Source organism: Ovis aries, chromosome 15, assembly GCF_016772045.2.
Source record: "Ovis aries strain OAR_USU_Benz2616 breed Rambouillet chromosome 15, ARS-UI_Ramb_v3.0, whole genome shotgun sequence".
NCBI classification, from domain to species: Eukaryota; Metazoa; Chordata; class Mammalia; order Artiodactyla; family Bovidae; genus Ovis; species Ovis aries.
Genome location: NC_056068.1, coordinates 26,994,142 through 27,008,778, shown reverse-complemented (window position 1 = coordinate 27,008,778; position 14,637 = coordinate 26,994,142).

Sequence of the window (14,637 nt, the reverse complement as noted above, 5' to 3'; positions counted from 1 at the left end):
GTTTGGCTATTACCAACTAAGCTGTTATTTGTGTGAAAGGGAAAGTGAAGTCGCTCAGTCGTGTCCGACCTCAGCGACCCCATGGACTGCAGCCTACCAGGCTCCTCTGTCCATGGGATTTTCCAGGCAAGCATACTGGAGTGGGGTGCCATTGCCTTCTCTGGTGGGAAAACACAAACATTCACAATTCTGAATCAAGGAAGCATTTCAGAAGACTTCGGTTATGAATGTGAAAGAGTCTTAGAAATAACTTAACTGATTTATTTAGCTTCTTTAAATTTCTTAATGTATCTGCAAATGCGGTGTAAGAAAAATCTGTATGTTTAAATATATCTTAAAAAGCACTTTCAGTAAACACAGAATGAAATGATAAAGAACTCAGTTTTACGTAATATGTATTCTCTATGGTATAAAATGGTGTGTCTTAATATCAGTGTGTTTGGGGAAGCGCACTGACTGAAATTGATACAATTTTTTTTTTTTTTGTAAACATACATTTCCCCCCTCTGAGATCAAGAGTGGAATTGCTGGGCTATATGGTAATTGCTTGTTTAGTTTTACAAGAAACTATTTTCCAGAGTGGTGGTACCATGTTACTTCTCATCAGCAATGTATGAGTGACCCAGTTTTTCCACATCTTTCCCAGCATTTGGTGGTGTTCCTGTTTTTTATTGTAGTCATAATGAGAGGTAGACAGCGACATCTCATTGTGGTTTTAGTTTGTGTTTGTTTGATGGTTAATGATGTTAAACATCTTTCCTGTGCCTGTTTACCATCTGTTTGTCCTCTTTGGTGAAGTGTTTGTTCATGTAGGATGCTCATTTTCTAAGTGTATATTTGCTTATGGGCATCCAACTTCTCCAACATTAGTTGTTTCTAATTGTATATGTGTATTTTCTTTACATTTTCTAGATGCTATTCTTTTATTGTGATGTGGTTTGCAAATATTCTTTCCATTGTGTAACTTGTCATGTAGACTTTCATGGAACAAAAGTTTTTAATATCTACAAAATTTAATATATCAGGGTTTTCCTTTACAAATCTTGCTTTTGGTATCAAATCTAAGAACACATTACCCAGCTCTAGAACCAGGAGATTTTTCTCATACTTTTTTTTTTTCAAATAAAAGTTTTATAGTTATACAACTATACACTTAAATTTGTGATCCATTTTGAGTTAATTTTCTATAAGCTGTCAGATTTAGGTCAGAGTTCATTTTTTTGCTTATGGACATCCAATTGTTCCAGCATCATTTGTTGAGAACATTCTTCTCCCATTGAATTGCTTTTGTACTTCTGTCAAAAATCGGTTAAGTGTATTTGTGTAGATCTATTTCTGGGTTCTCTCTTGTGTTCCATTGATCTATGTGTTTATCTCTTTGTCAATACCACATTGTCCTGATTGCTATGGCTATAAAGTAATTTTTAATATCAGGAAGAGTGATTTCTCTCACTTTATTCTTCATTGTCAAAATTGTTTTAGCAATTCAAGAGCCTATGCCCTTTCACATACAGTAATCCCTCATTATCTATAGGACATTGGTTCTGCTCCCCCCACCCCTCACCCATGAAGCAGGTACCAAATCCTCAGATGCTCCTCTCTTATATCAATTGGTGTCGTATAGTCAGCTCCTCATATCTGTGGGTTCCACATCTGTGCATACAGAGGGCCAACTATAAATTTTAGAATAAGCTTGTCTACTGTGATGGTTAATTTTTAAATTTTATTTTTGTCTTTTTTTTATATATCACCTTGCCCAGATATTTGATTAACCATTATTCTGGATGTGTTTGTGAGGGTGTGTGGATATTCCAGATGAGATTAACATTTGTATCGCTAGAATGAGTAAAGCAGATTGCCCTCCCCTAAAGCGGGTTAGCCTCATCCAAAGCACTGAAGTCTTGAATAAAACTGAAACTGAGTAAGGGAGAATTTGTTCTCTCTCTGCCTGATGGTGTTCAAGCTGAAACATCAATCTTCCCCTGTCTTCAGGCATGGACTCAGACAGGAGCTGTACAAGAAACATCATAATTAAACATCTGAAAACCAAAGCTGGGGAAAAGCATGGGGGATCTAGGTCCCTGACCAGTGATCGAACCTGGGTCCCTGCATTGGGAGCGTGGAGTCTTAGCCATTGCACTACCAGGGAAGTCCCCCTCTCAGCTTCCCTCTCAGCAGTGGATCTTGGGACTCATCAGCCTCCAGAATCATGTTAGCCAATTCCTTATAATAAATCTCACACTCTCTCATCTTACTGTTTCTTTGTTTACAAAAAAATGTGTTGATAAAAATTGCATTCAACCTATAGATCAATTTCAGGAGCATTGACATCTTTACTATGTTGAGTCTTCCCAATCTGTGAACCTGGTGTGTCTCTTCAGTTATTTCAGATCTTCTTTAATGTATTTCACCAGCATTTTGTATATTTCAGGATACAGATTTTCCATATAGTTTGTTAAACTTACGCCTAAATATTTCATTCTTTGAAGTAAATGGTATTGTGCTCTTAAATTTCTGCTTCTGAGTGCTCACTGATAGTGGACTTTTGATTAATTTTTGAACACTGAACTAGCCTTGCAAATCTAGAATAAATCCCACTCAGTCATATGTATAATTCGTTTTATATGTTGTTGGATTCAGTTCGCCATTTTATTAAGGATTTTTCCTAGTTGTGAGAGATACTGGTCCATAGTTTTCCTTTTTTTGTACTTTCTTTGTCTAGTTTTGTTACCAAAACTGGCCTTGTCGAATTGGGGAAAATTTCCTCCTTTTCTGTTTTTAGTAGAGCTGTGTAAAAGTGGTGTAAATTATTTTTGAAGTGTTTGCATGAATTCTCCAAATTTCAGGAGCTTGAGTATCAGGCGATGTTACAATTCTTGTTTCAGTCATCAAGTATGAGGAATAAAACAGTATTTTGTATGCACCATTATTTTTTGTTCTTCCTTCCTGATGCTCCAAGATTATTCTTCTTTTAAAATAATTTCCCTTCTGTTTGAAAAAATTTCTTTCGTCAGTCTCTAAGTGTAGGTCTCAGCTCTGGTAGCAAAGCATTCTTTTTGTTTTTCTTTGTCTGAGAATATCTTTATTTTCTCTTCATTCCTAAAGGAGTAGTTTCACTGGCCATGGAATTTGTAGTTGGTAGTTCATTTCTTTGAGAACTTGAAAAATGTTGCGCCACATCCTTCTGACCTCCGTGATTTCAGATGAAAAACCCACTGTCATTTGGGGGATTTGAATTGGTGTTCCCCTGTAGGTCATGTGCCATTTCTCTCTAACTGCTTTCAAAAATTTGATTTGTCTTTGGTTTTCAGAAGTTTAATTATGATTCTTCTTGGCCTGAAATTTTTTTAGTTTATTCTGTTTGCTCAGCTTCTTGAATCTGTAGGTTTGTTTCCTTGGCCATGTTTGAGGAGTTTTCAGCCATATTTCTTTAAATAATCTTTCAGCCACACTCTCTTCTTCTTTTAAATTGGGGCTCTGATTATTTGAATGTTGGATCTTTTGTTATTATTCCCCACATCCTGGAGGCTCTGCTCATTTTCTTTTTGTTGTTTTTTGTTTTGTATTTTCTCTCCATCATTTCAATTGGGTGAAATCTATTTATCTGTGCTCAAGTTCACTGATTTTATCCTCTATCATCTTTACTCTTTCACTGAGCTCATCCACTGAGGTTTTCTTTAAAAATATTTCTGTTATTTTAAAACTCTGTAATGTCCTTTGGTTTTCTCAAAAAATCACTTTAATCTTTGCTAAGATTGTCTATTGTTTTCATTTGTTTCAGGAGAATTTCTAATTGATTATTGAAGCATTTTATGATGGTTCTTTAGAAATATATTGTCAGACAATTCCAACATCTGATTGATCTCAGTGTTGGCATAGTTGACTGCCTTTTAAAATTCAAACTGATTTTTCTTGATTCTTGGTATGACGGTTGACTTTGAAATTGTTTCCTGGACATTTTATATATTATGTTAGGAGTCTCAGGGTCCTATGTAAACTCAGCCTTTCGGCACCTTTGCTTCTGGCTTGATTTCTAGGTTTTATAGCACTGAGTTGGGGAAGAGCAGGAAAATGGATCTACACTACCTTATCCAGGCTGGAGAACTAAATTTTGTTTTTAAACATATCTCTTATAGAAAATATATTACTGGCTTTTGATTTTTTCAAGAAAATTCAACACATATGTGATTCCATATCTTTGTTATTTTTTTAAAAAAGTTGAATGTCACCACTTACTTCTTTTTTAAAAAAGTGTTTGTTTATTTCTGGCTGCGTTGGGCCTCTGTTGCTGCGTGTGGGTGGTGAGGGGGCAGCGCTAGTCCTTGCTGATGCGCATGAGCTTCTCATTGCATGGCTTCTCTTGTTGAGGAGCTTCTCTTGTTGAGGGGGCTCTTGGGAGCATGGGCATCAGTAGTTGTGGCTCACGGGCTGTAGCTGCTGCTGCTGCTGCTCAGTCGTGTCCGACTCTGTGCGACCCCATAGACGGCAGCCCACCAGGCTTCCCCGTCCCTGGGATTCTCCAGGCAAGAACACTGGAATGGGTTGCCATTTCCTTCTCCTTTGCATGCATGCATGCTGAGTTGCTTCAGTCGTGTCCGACTCTGTGCGACCCTATGGACAGCAGCCCACCAGGCTCCTCTGTCCACGGGATTCTCTAGGCAAGAACACTGGAGTGGGTTGCCGTTTCCTTCTCCACATGGGCTGTAGAGGACAGGCTAATAGTTGTGGCACACTGGTTTAGTTGCTCCACAACTTGTGGGATCTTCCCAAACCAGGGATCGTTGAACCTGTGTCTCCTGCACTGGCAGGCGATTCCTTACCACTGAGCCACCAGGGAAGCCCCCTATCTTTGTTATAATTTTTATTTATTTTAGTACTCCTTTCTGCTGTCTTATGTCATGACTTATATACTTTTCTAGCCCCTCTCCCATTTTATGCCTTATATGAATTAGAGTGAATTTTCTTTTCCTGGTTTCAAAGATGTGACCATCCTCCCCTCAGGAAGATTATACATTCTTGCCTTTTGTGCCGTGACTTGCTGCCTTTCTCTATGAGTTGATTATACTTTCCTATTCTGTTAACATCAAGCATGGCTTGAGATTTACTTGACAAATTGAATATGAGTCAGAAAGATCTGACCATGATTTCTGAGCAGAAGCATTAAGTACCATCATGTGGTTCCCTTACTGCACGTTTTTCTCTGCCTTGAGGCTGAGATAAGGCTTGTTCCGTCAGCCAGGTTCTGGAATGGGGAGATATATCAAACACATCTGCAGTAGCTGGCCTGCAGCCAACACCTGAATGAGAAATAAACCTTTATTGTTGCAAGCCACTGAGATGGAGTTGCTTGTTACTGTAGCATAACCTTGTAAAAGCTGAGTGGTCAAAAGTAATTCATTCTATTTTTAATTTTTCCGTTGGTTGCCCTTTTAAGACTTCTTTATTTATTTTTAAAATTTGCATTGGGTCTTAGTTGCAGCATGAGGGATTAGTTGCTCCGTGGCACGTGGAATCTTCTCGGACCCCATGGAATCTTCCTGGACCAGGGATCAAACCTGCATCGCCTGCACTGAAGGCTGATTCTTTACCACTGTGCTACCAGGGAAATCCCCTTTTAAGACTTCTGATGACCTTTTCCCCCTGAAGTTCTGAAGTATATTCATATTTTTCCATTCCCCTGAATATAGTCCTTAACAGGTATCTCTCACTTGAGTGATGATTCTCACCTTGTCTCACCGTGTTGCATGCATGCTATGTCGCTTCAGTTTTGTTCGAGTCTTTGCAGCCCTTTGGACTGTAGCCCACCAGTCTCCTTTGTCCATGGGATTCTCTGAGCAAGAATACTGAAGTGGGTTACCATGTCCTCCTCCAGAGGATCTTCCCGGATTGAACCTGTGTCTCTTATGTCTCCTGCATTGGCAGGTGGGTTCTTTACCATTAGTGCCATCTGGGAAGCTTGTCTTACCATGTTAGATTTTTAAATTTTACTTCTAAAATGGCTTAAAATTTTACTTCTAGATTGTGATGGTTGCACTCTGGTTTCCTAGGTGGCACAGTGGTAAAGAATCCACCTGCAAAAAGACCCTGATGCTGGGAAAGAGTAAAGGCAGGAGGAGAGGAGAAGGGGATGACAGAGGATGAGATGGTAGGATGGCGTCACCAGCTCGATGGACATGAGTTTGAGCAAGCTCCGGGAGTTGATGGACAGGGAAGCCTAGCGTGCTGCAGTCCACGGCCTTGCTAAGAGTTGGATATGACTGAGCGACTGAACTGACTGACTGACCCTCTCCAAGAGTTTCTAAAGAGAATAGTCTGAGATCTCACCTGCCTGTTACTATCCTTCATTTTGATCTTATTTTTAAATAGGAGTTACTTGGATATGAAATTATAGGTTTAAAGTTTTTTTTTCTGCACACTGGAAATATTACTGTATTGCTCTTGTTTTCTTTTGTATTTAGGATCACTATTAAAAAGTCTGACATTGATTTGATTCTTGTTCATATGTAGTTTATCTGCTCTTTTCTCTTGGAAGGTTTAAAACTTTTACCTATTACTTTCGATCTTAAGTTACTCAATAAAATGTCTAGAGTTCCACACTCCCCCCCAACCCAGATTCATCCTGTATGAGGCACTATATAAGCCTTTTCAATCTGAGGTGTTTCAACTTCCTTTAATTATGAGTTCTCAATCATTATTCCTTGGAAATATTTCTCCCCTCTGTTCATTTTTTTCTCTTTGGAGGATTCCTATTAAATATATATTGACATTTTTACTTCTGTGTTTCATATATCTTTACTTTTATTTTACATTTTACCACTCTTTATCCCTTTATGGTACTGTTTAACATTGATCTCATTTTCTAGTTCTTTAGCTGAATCTATTCTGCGGTTCAGCTCATCTACTGACTTCTTTATTTCAACCATGATGTTTATCCTGCTGGAATTTTCAATTGCCTCTTTTTAGAAGCTGTGTGTTCCTGCTTCATTCACCAGTGCCTTCCCGTATCTCTTAGAGAATCATTATTGTAAAGTTATTTTAAATTCTTGTTCTGTTTATTCTTTTAATTCAATTTTTGTCTGCTGTACTTTCTTGTCTTTTTTTTTTAATAAAAAGGGGTTGCCTTTTTCAGATACTTTATCATTTTCCTTTGTGAACTGATATTCTCCAGAGGTGTCAGTCGTCTGTTACACATACTGAGCAGGGAGCAGATGAATCTCGCCCCCACCTGGTGCCGCTTCAGGTAACTTTAGGGTTTGTTGGGGGTGGTGGGAGGATGGATAAGTGAACATCAATGTGCAGAACCCTGGTAGTATAGCCAGTGTCCAATCTATGGAACCACCACCATCCCCTTCTCTGTTAGGTGACCCTGACCCCCAGGGAACTGCCTGAAGTTTTAATCCTAGTCTTTATGGTGTGTGTGTATGGGTGTGTGTGGTTGTGTGTATTTGTGTGTGTGTGTGTGTGTGGTTGTGGGGGGGGCTCTCAATGTCCACCTGGATGTAACTCTCCTGATGGCCCACCCTGGGCTTGCTCTGAATTTTCTGCCCCATGGTGGTGACGGGTAAGCTGACATCTCCTTCCCAAGGCATCAGGGAGGGGATGACCAGGGTCCCGATGGGGGTCTCCATCTGTCTCACAGTCACTATTTCATTCTTGCCTTTGTTTCTCCCTCTTGCTTCTCTGATGTCCCCGGGCTGGGGAAGGACCAGGGAGCCACTGGTCTCTGGTTCTTCCCTACATTTCTGCAAATGGGAAGTTGGCACTCTGACTTTCCTTTCTATTCTCTCTCAGTTGTGACTTTCAAGGGACTCTTTGTCTCAAGTGGTACTTTCTTTCACAGATGTGGGCAAAATCTGGGGGTAGGCACACTGTTTCTGAACCCAGAGCGTCTGTGCTGAAGAGGGAGGGCGGCTGGAGCAGAAACAGGGCTGTGCAGTGTCAGCCAGGCTAGGGTGGCTCTGGGGACCAGAGCAAACACTGTGAGTAGGACCATCTTCCTTTCACACTCCTGGTGACTCCACCTTGAGCGAGGGGGATCTGGGGAGCACCGGTGGGTGAGGCATGGGAGAAAGCGGTCCAGGGCAGGCTGGGCTCAGGAGAAGGATGCAGCTTCAGGGCTGGACCCCCAAGCTCCAGCCCTTCCCTGCTCAATACTGAGAGGGCTATGGGAGCAGCCTTAGAGAGACCAAGGAGATGAGAGAGGAGGAAGGAGCCTCTAAGACCCCAAAGGCAGGCGACATGCAAAGTGAGCTGGTTCTGGGCCTTCATTTCATCCATCTACTTGGCCATCTGCTTTTTTTTTTTAACTTAATCATGTATTTTTGATGGCGCTGGTCTTCACTGCTATGTGAACTCTTCATTAGCTGTGGCAGTCGACTTACTCTTAACCACTGAGCCTCCAGGGAAGCCCTTGGTCATCTGCCTCCTCAATAAATAATTATCTGGGCCCCTGGCAGGCACTGCTTGGGATGCTGAGGATAATGCATGAACAGGACACTTCACGACTCTGCCTGATGGAGCTGGCAGTCCAGTGGTGGCGGTGGTGGTGGTGGGGTGCGGGGTGCAGAGCCACGCGGTGTTGGCAGGCCCCAGGAGCAGAATCCTATTTGTCAGGGAGGGGATGACCAGGGTCCCGATGGGAAACTCAAGTTCTGGATGGGAAACCCCTTGAACTGCAAGCCCAAAGCCCCTTGAGCTTCAGGCAGACTGTACATCTGGCCTATTTGTCAGTAGCTTGTGGTATGATAGGTGTTCATATTTGTGCACAGATCCACTGACTGACCAAACTCTGAGACAGGAGCTCCGTGGCCCAGACTGAGAGGGTGGGGCAGCCATTGACTCGGTGGGTGCATGAGGCCCAGGCTTCTTAGACACCTGGGCCAGTGAGGCCAAGACTGCTTCTAGATCCCAATACTTCTCTGTCCTGCTCAGCAAATATCCAGAAACTATTTGGGACAGAGCCTTCAGGAAGAGGATATTAGAGCTTCTGATATTAAAGGAAAGGGTCCCCAAGAAGGCAGAGTCTGACTCCTACGCCTTACTCCTCATGTGAGAGAAGGTCAGCCCTGGGATCCAACCCCCCCCCCCAAAATGGTCCACATGTGTCCTGACTGCCACTGTGTCCCCCCTATAGACTGACTCTTTTGGTCATTCCCTCGTTCTAAATGCCCAGCATGTTAAATACTGATGCCCAATGTGATGGAGATTGCAAGGAGATCAAACCAGTCAATCTTAAAAGAAATCAACCCTGCATATTCATTGGAAGGACTGAGGCTGAAGCTGAAGCTCTAATAATTTGGCCACCTGACTGAAAGAGCTGACTCATTGGAAAAGACCCTGTTGCCGGGAAAGACTGAAGGCAGAAGGAAAAGAGGGTGGCAGAGAATGAGATAGATAGCATTGCTGACTCAATGGACATGAATTCGAACAAATTTTGGGAGATAGTGGAGGACAAAGAAGCCTGGTATGCTGTAGTCCGTGAGGTCGCAAAGAGTCAGACATGACTGAACAAAACGACAAATGTGATGGTATTGCAAGATGATGGGATTAGAGCCTTTGGGGGGTGGTGACTAGGTCATAAAGGGAATAGTGCCCTTATGAAAGAGGCCCCAGAGAGCTCCCTTGCTCCTTCAGCCACTCAGGGGCATGGGGAAAAAATGGCCATCTATGAACCAGAAAGTGGGACCTCACCAGACACCAGATCTGCTAGAACCTTGATTTTGGACTTCCAAGCCTCTAGAGCTGTGAGAAACAAATGTCTGTTGTTTCTCAGGCACCTGTTTTTAGTAGTTTGTTAGAGCCACCCCTGGGGACTGAGGCAGTGACCTTGGGCAAGTTCCTTCACGTTTTTGAGTGTTAAGTTGCTTCAGTTGTGTCCAATTCTCTGTGACCCCATGGACTGTAGCCCACCAGGCTCCTCTGCCTATGGACTACTCCAGGCAGGAACACTGGAGTGGGTTGCCATGCCCTCCTCCAGGGAAATCTTCCAAACCCAGGTATCGAACTCACGTCTCTTGTGTCTCCTGCATGGGCAGGTGGGTTCTTTACCGTTAGTGCCACCTGGGAAGCACCTTTTTAGCCCTCAGGTTTCTTCTTGAACCTCAAACTAGATAACCCTGGTGGTGACTTCTCCAGCCCTGAGATTCCCAAGCAGAGCAGGGACACCCATCTTCATGCTCCCCGTCCACCCTTCCCCATCCTAGGAGCCCCTGGATGGAGCGCTCATTACACCTCTGACACGTGATTGAAAAGTGCAATTTGCAGCCTAAGCTTCCCCATGCGCCCTTCCTGCTGTTGATTCACAGCTCAGAGTGGGTCGACTGCCAAGTCAGGTAATCAGGAGGTAATAGCCTGGTATCCGATGAATCCCCAGAGCTGGCAGCCCCGTCTGGAAAACTCCATCCCTATGCCTCCTACGCCATTCACGACCAGGAAAATAATTGTGTAAAACAGGCTGGCTCGGATCAAACCCAGCCTGACAGGGTGTGGTGTAAGAATTGCCAGTGCCCTGGTCTGATATGGTTATTAGAGCCTTGGTTGGGGGCAAGGCTGCCCAGAGCACCAGGTGTGCTATGATTCATTTGCCCATGCAGATCGGATGCTGTTTCCGAACCCGCGGGGATATCTCTATCACTGCCTCCTTTCCCTCCCGCTCCCCCATTGCCTGTTGCTGGTTGTCTCCTGCTTTTCCCTGTCCGTCCATCGTTGCTGAAATTCTCGCAAAGTGCTGATTTTATTGAGTGCGACAAGTGGCAGTTCATTAAAAAGTGGGAGCAGATGGGGAACGGATTGTGGAAGAAGATTAATGATGCACACAGACCACTAAATAGGGCCAGGTTTGGGAGTAAACACAATCAGTCGGCTCCCTCCGAGTGGGTAATCCTGCTCTGTCAGATCCATTCTCGTTAGCTGGCTAACGTTGGAGGGCTCAGGAGAGTTGAGGCAGAGGCGCCAGGCTGCCCAGTGGAGCATGAGACTGAGCTCTGCCTGGACAGGGGAATGGAGGGCGGGGTGATTGGAACCAGGGGTGCTGAGAAGCTCTGTGAGGCTGGGGAACAGAACCCTGCTAGCAGAGAGGTCCATCTGGGTGTCTGCTAGGAGAGGATTGGGGGAAAACCTGATGACCTCTTCTAATAGTCCTGCAGGCTGGATCTGGGCATGAGAATTGGGCCACCTTAGTTGAAGTATCCTCTTGAACCTTCAAGATTTGGGCTTCTGAGAATTGCCTGACTCCACTTAGAGTCTCAGGGAACAGAGGCCTGGCTGTCCCTTCCTATAACAACCATTTCTGGCTTCAGAACGCCCCTAGACTGACATGGATTTCTGGGCCAAGGTATTGAGCCCTGGGTGCAGGAAGAAAGTCTCAGAGAGACAAAGTTGAGCTGCCCATCAAGAACCCTGCACTTAATAGTCCAAAAAATTCCTTCTAGAGGTCACTCTGCCTGGACACCTGACTGGGGTTTGGGACGAAATGGTATGAGGTTACTCCAGACCCAGGTTGGGGGAGGCAGTTACAGAAAGAAAGGATGACCCTTCCTTTGACCCTCTGGAGCTCATGCATTAATTGACTGAACACTTACTGAGTGCCTGTTATGCGCTACACCAGGGGTGGTCGTTAGCTGGAGTCTGCCGCACTATCCCATCTTACTTTCCCATGGCAGACATCAAACTAGGTTACAGCACGTTTCCCCACTGGGTCAAGAAGAGTCCTCAGAAGCCTTCTCAACACAGCGTCTCAGACAGCGACTAAGGAGTTATTGGCACTGGAAGGTGATTTGAAATCTGTTTCCCGTCCCTATGTTAGACATTTGGGGAAACCCAGAGATTTCTGTTGTAAGACATAAATTTATGTTGGGGTAAACAGAAATATTTCAAGGTGCGAGTACATTTGGAAAGAGAAATAGCTGATCCTAATGGGAATGGAAGAAGGGGTGATACTCCCATTCATTTGTACTTGAAGCACACACACGTGCTAGAAGGCATTCAGCTTGTGGCCCCATGTCCTTTGCCTGACTGAGGGAGGGAAGAGCAAACTGAAGCCAGCTATCCAGACCTTCCCTTCCCCACATCCCAACTCTCCCTCAGGGATGTCACATGGGGTGTGACTCAGTCCAGAAGTCAAGCCCTGGAAGGCCGGCCTGGTGTCCTGGGACAGGGGAATCTGCCTGTCCTAAGCTCAGTGGGACAAACCCGCTAGGCAGGGGAGCCCCCTGTGTAAGTTCCCTGCAGGACAGGCCCCCTGGAGGTAGCTTCCCTTCCCGCGCACTGCATCTGCCTCCTCCTGTGACTCAGTTCTGAGTCCCTTTTACCTGCTTTCCTCCTGCAGTTGGTAGCCCCTGACATGAGCTGTCAGCCTGTCCACATGCCAACCCCCAGATGATGATGCTTTTCCCCGGTCAGGTCTGGACAAGGGATTCTGGTCCTCTCAAGCCCTCACTTCCACCCATTCTTCTCCACTCATCCTCTGTAGCTGAGGGTTATCTCCAAGGCTTGACCCCAAGAATGGTGGGGAGCTCAATAGGAGACCCTGGCTGCTAGGGTAAAGCAGAGACTCTGAAGCAACTATCTTTTCTCTAGCATCAAAACCAGGCTCTAGCTTCACTCCAAAACTTCTTTTATTCCCCTGTTTTGGCCCTGGGCTCATCATCCTCCCAGGTCCCTGCTCTGACAGTCTCAGAGGTATCGCTGATTCCTGTGCTAGAGGCTACTGCTTGGTCTCCAATAGCCATCTGTCCTTTTGCCCCAGTGACAGATCATAAATGTATTCAAGGCACAGTGCCTCCATCCAAAAGGTTCCCTCTCCACCCTTCTTTCCAGCTAGTATTGGCCATTTGCCTAAATTCTGGTCAATGAGAGTAAGAGAAAGTGATGTAAGAGAAAGTGTGAGGGTTCTTTCAAGGGAACTGTCTCAGAGGGAGAGTTTTGCCTTCTCTGTTTCCTTCTTCCTGTTGCCTAAAATGTAGAAACAATGGGAGAAGATTCAGCAGCTATTCAGGTTCATGAAGTAATCTTAGAAATGAACACTGTATGCTAGGATGTTAGAACAGAAAGAGAAGAAGCCTGGGTCCATAGTTATCTAGAGCTGCATGTCAACCGTGGACTGGCTTCCTCTAGACTTCTTTTAGGGAAAAGCACTTTATCTTGGGTTTCTGTTATATTCAGCCATACCTAATCCTAGGTGATACACTGCTCTTTCTGTTCTCTGCTCCCTTACTGGGGAGTATTAAAGTCCAGTGGCTCTTTCTCCAGTAAACCTCTCTCTCCTGGTTGCATCTGGTCCTTCCCCCCAGTTCTCACCAAGTCATTACCCAAATCAAATACTTTTGTCTTATTAAAATAAGCATTTCTTCCCCTGGCATACAATGCCTTCCATCACTGGATTCCCACTTACCTTTCTAGGTATACCTCCTCTGTCCTATGGTTTAACCAAGTTGATTTCCGAGCATCCCCAGACATCCCATGCTCTCCTGCTTCTCCTCCTGGGTTCTGGTGTTTTTCTGCCTATCAAAATCCTACCCGTTATTCAAGCTCATCTCAGAGTTGCTTCCTCCATGAAGCCTTCCCCATGTCTCTGAACTTGGAGTGGTGGCTCTCTCTTGTACTCCCATGGTAGAGTGTAGCTATCAGAGTCCGCCTTTTGCCGTAGTGGAGCCCTAATAGGATTGAGTCTTGTTCATTCCCAAATCCCTGAAACAGACTGGCCCAGCGCCTGCACATAGTAGGTCCTTGGTAAGTGTTGGCTTATCAAAGGGACCCCACCCCCCATCTCTGGCCTCTGCCATGCCCAGGGCCCATGCAACTGTGCAGAAGTGCCCTTCTGAGGTGGGGGACTGGTTCAGCCCCCGATTTGGCTCTCCGTCTCACTGTCACACGGCTGCTTCTTTGGCACTGGCATCCAGGGAGGGGGACGAGTAGGGGTAGGGCCTGGCCTGACAGATAGACAGGTGCTGCTGCCTGCAGAAACAGAGGTGTCAGGGTTGATGGGGGGTAGCTGGGCTGCTCATTAGATCTGCTAAACTACTGTCACAGGCTTGCTCCCCTGCGGTGACAAGGTTCACCTCTCCCTACCTGGGCCCCCACTTACTCGCCCTCCTGACAGCACTGACCTATTTGTGTGCTGTGCTCACTCACTAAGCCAAAGGCCACTGAGCATCAGGGCCATCTCTACAGAATACAAGGCCATTTGTCTTTCTGGAAGGAAATCTCCCCCTCCCCCACCCCAATGCCCCTACCCCTGCCACCCCAGGGCTGCTTACAGCTTTCTGTCACTCCATGGCTGTAGTCAGAAGGGCCAGGAAGAGAGGGCTGGCTTGGGCCAACCTTGGCCTTGGATGTTGCGGGGAGGGGGGCTTGGAATCCCTCATGCTTGCGGCAATGAGTTCTACAACAACAAATCATTACCAGGATAAAGGGGCTGCAGAGGGCTGAATCTAAAGCTGAACATGATAGGCTTAGAAATTATAGTGATGATATGATGATGTTCATTAGGCCCCTGGGGACCAATGACCGGGAACATCGTCAGCCTAGGGGCCAAGTGGTTTGCACGGCTGTGTTTGGAAGGATATACATTCCTTAGAGCCTTTCCACACTAATAAAACACAGTAGTAAAGCAAGTATAAGTACGACCACTGAAGATAA